Source organism: Schistocerca gregaria, chromosome 1, assembly GCF_023897955.1.
Source record: "Schistocerca gregaria isolate iqSchGreg1 chromosome 1, iqSchGreg1.2, whole genome shotgun sequence".
NCBI classification, from domain to species: Eukaryota; Metazoa; Arthropoda; class Insecta; order Orthoptera; family Acrididae; genus Schistocerca; species Schistocerca gregaria.
The window spans coordinates 967,420,683-967,424,831 of NC_064920.1; the positions used below are offsets into that span (position 1 = coordinate 967,420,683).

General features: G+C 33.2%; 1 long non-coding RNA gene across 1 annotated transcript; it reads left to right on the forward strand.

The window, feature by feature from the left end:
• Window positions 1–980: 980 nt before the first annotated feature.
• LOC126276560 (uncharacterized) lies at window positions 981–2,090 on the forward strand. Its single transcript, XR_007550607.1, has 3 exons — window positions 981–1,270; window positions 1,378–1,544; window positions 1,619–2,090. It is a non-coding gene; the product is annotated as an uncharacterized LOC126276560 (long non-coding RNA).
• The last annotated feature ends 2,059 nt before the right edge of the window (window positions 2,091–4,149 follow it).

Sequence of the window (4,149 nt, forward strand, 5' to 3'; positions counted from 1 at the left end):
CACAAATTTTATGCATTAGATTCTGCCTGAATGTGCATGTAACAGAAAAAAATAGTGTCAGAATTGTGCTGACACAAGCTGAACCTCCTCGCCTTCTTTCTTGTTTCTTGTATCTTTAAATCATTGCTTTGTGTTTGTCTCTTTAACTTGAATTCTTGCTTAAACTCCACATTGGAGATATCTTTTTTCTTTCCTACAAATTGTACAGGTGTCATTGGTGTTAAATCAAACACTTTATGCATGACAAAATCGTAAATAGATAAAATATATAAAATATTACTAACTACATAAAAATGTAGGTACAGTGTGAATAGAATGTGCTCAGTGCCATAATTTAGGAAATGTATTTTTTTTTTTTTTTTTTTTTTTTTTTTTTTGCAAATTCCTTTTCATTTGTGTTCGTCTAATGTAGTTACGTGATTACGTCGTTTAAGTTACAAATACATTTGTGTCAACTGTGAGTGGCATGTGTGACAAATACTGTATTATTCAAGAGAGGGAAGCCTCTATCTTACTAAACTGCTGTAATGTCACTCAATTTCAGTTGCAGGTTGCCTGTCTAATGCTGTCCAGGGCTAACAAAAATTTAATTTTCAGTATTTTATATAACACTGGTCAATAGTGGTTTTGGTACAGACAAAGTACATATAAAACTTAATTCTATATTATAATGTGACATAAAATGTGAAATCACAAAGTGTACATCATGTCAGGATTAAAAGTTATGACCTGCAAGTTATATAACATAGTTAATTTTACTGTATAATTTTTAAGTGCTTTGTGTTTGAGAGGAGTGTGATAAAGCTAATGCAGTGACCTATTTTGTTCTTAATGTTAGTGTGAACTACTTTTTAAATGTAATATATAACATTAATGTATTTTCCATTGTGTATTTAAGCCCTCCTGTCACATACATTTGCTTACTCTTTCTTCTATATTATTTCAAGTCTTTAAATTTTTCTTTTCTTTTTCAGGAATTGATCTGGCTTAGCTCATTTGAAAGAAAAGTGTTTTGTAGACATTGAAAATACAACATGTAGAAATCAAAATGTGCATGTACAAACCATCCTGATTCATTTTGTCATGTGTGTGGTGAATTCATGACAAGGAAACAAAGATGACCAATTTCTAACTTACTGAAGGCGTCATATCATTTATACTTCACATGCCAACTGGGAGATCAGGATAAAGATTCGGCACCTCACATAACTAACACAATGGCTAAAAGGAAAAAAAAAGAGCACTTACCATGTGGCATACAAATGGTCTGGTGAGTGCTTCAAAATTATATTGATGGTTGCTACTTCTGTTTGACTAATGTAACTGGCTTTTCCTCAAAGAATACGAAGAATATTAAGTACCTTAACCTGCCCTCAGCAATTAGACCTGTTCCCTACAGTAAAGACGTGCCAGTTCCAACTCCTCCACTAGTGTGGGAAGAAGTTCCTAATTCCAATCACAAATCTACAAATGCTGAGGGAGCACAATGACAATCAAGTGAAGAAGAGAACTTTCCAGAACAAAGACCACATTTAATTACACAAGTAGGTTTGAATGACCTAATTAATGATTTATACTTATCCAAGGAGCATGCAGAAATTTTATCTTCATGTTTTAGGGAATGGAACTTACTTCATGAAGAAACAAGAATTACTCACATTAGGCAATGTAAAAATGATCTGATGACATATTACCCTATGATGGACAATGTTTGTGCTTATAGATAACTACATTAATTTATCAGGAATACTGAAGCTATTACATATAAGGAAGGAAATTGGAAAATATGTGGTGATCTCAAGATGACTGGTTTACTAACTGGTCTACAAAGTGTTTCCACATTTTCCTTTGTCTTTGGGACAGCAGTGCAACAGATAAACATTATACAGTGGCCACTACAAGAGAAATTGGCTCCAGGGAGAGCAAATGTGGAATATGTACCTTTGGTGGAGTCTCGAAATGTTTTCGTTCCCCCACCGCATAGTAAACTTGGCCTTATGAAGAATTTTGTCAAGAGAATGGACAAAAATGCTAATGGTTTCATGTATCTATGTGAAGTGTTCCCTGAATAAAGTGATGGCAAATTTTAAGAGGGGATTTTTTTGGGCCTCAAATTAGGAAGTTAATGCATCATAAGAACTTCGAAGAAAAATTAAGTCAGTTACAACTTGCATCCTGGCATTCTTTTAAGGACGTCGTTGAAGTTTTCCTAGGAAATACAAGAGCAGAAAACAGTGACATATTAGTGGGAATTCTTTTAGAGAACTATAAAAATCTTGGATGCAGAATGTCACTAAAAATGCATTTCCTTCATTCTCATTTAGATTTCTTCCCCACCAAATTCGGAGCGGTTAGTGATGAACATGGAGAAAGGTTCCATCAGTACATTTTGCAAGTGGAAAGCCATGATAAAGGTAGATGGAACCCTTCAGTGTTAAGTGACTACTGTTGGTTTTTAAAGCATGAAGGATATATATCACATTGAAGGAAATTGACATACAAAGGACTCAACCCTCCATCATTAACATCATCATTGACGGATTGGATGTTGCAATTTTTCTTGTAAAAATGTACATTAGGCCCAGGACATTAGAGTAAGATAGTTTTATGGCATTAAGTATGTTATATGTTGTCTAAATTTAGTGTAGACCACCCTAGTCTCTGTTTTTAGATATAGGCATTTAAAAACCTCTGTAACAAAAAATTGGAGGGTGATGACAAAAATCTAACTGCATTTTCAGATTCAGCAAATCCAGATTAGTTAGTTCCGCCATGTTTTATCTCTGTACCCGAAAAAAAGTTTTTTGTTGTATAGTGTAATTATTAGCTGAATTTAAAAATTTAAACTGCTTTCATAATCCTTCATTATGAGGTACAGCCTTACATTAAATGTTTCGTACAATACAACTAATATTGAAGTTGGAAATTGTGTATCAAACATTTGAAGCTCTTTTATATATGGGAGTTTGATTCTTTGCGGAAACAGGGTAGGTTGATGGGGGTTTTGAGGGAGGGGCATGGGGTGTTACTGGCGTAATCTAAAAGACAAGAAAAAACTTATACAAAATTATTTGACAGTTGTAATCATTAAGCCAGACAGCATCTCTGCAATACTTAGGCATTCTCATTACATATCTGGAGTAGATTCATGATTGCTATAAAAGAAGTTAGAGCATCTTTGTGTACAGATTATCTTATCAAAATAAAGTAACTGATTAGTATGTTTAGTAGGAACAGAGGAAGAAAAAACTGATCATTATTTTACTCATTTGTCTTTCTGTTAGTTGATTTCCATCCCTACTACATACATTTTCTCTCAGAAACTTTCCCATATCCATCATTGTACATATAAGTTAGTTCTTCACTATAAAGCATTTTAATGGCAGATTGAAACAGAGTTTATAAAATTTGTGTGTCTTTCTCATGTACATATTGTAGCAATGTACAGAAACACACTCTAGCAGAATCCTAGAAATAACATTTAATTGTTAATATTATGAAATGTGAAAACAAGTTGTAATCTAGCTAAGAAACATGACTTCACAATACACACTGTAAAAAATTACTGTGTAGATTATTCCATAATAATCAGAATTCTCCACATGACTCCAGTGATACTGACCCCCATCCCCCCAAGCTTTCTTTCCATTAATTGGCTTTACAATAATATATCAATTTTAGAAGACACAGCAAAATAATTATCTAAATGTAACCCAAATAAGTAGCAAAATGTGCTAAAAAGTCATACGAAGTGTAATTACAGTGTAAAGATATTTATCACTTCAAAAGGAAACAAATATTTTGGAATACACTCAGAAGTTACAGGTTGGTTTTCATTAATTAAGCATACTATCTGTAAATCTTCTAACCAATTTTTTGATCATATTGTGTCAACACACTGAAGCATTCCTACGGCTAGATTTATACAAAAAAATAGTCATTAGTTAAACATAATGTATTTCAATTTTTTAATAACTGTGAGATCATACTGTCTTATGCCATGTAATCTGCAATGTAATTAAGTGACAACTACAGACTTTTGGGGAATGGACAGCAATGACAGCAAGAGACAACTTTGACAGGTCAAAGGGTTAGAAGAAGAAAAATGTAGCACAAAACAAATTAATGCTACGTGCTACAGCTTGAGGC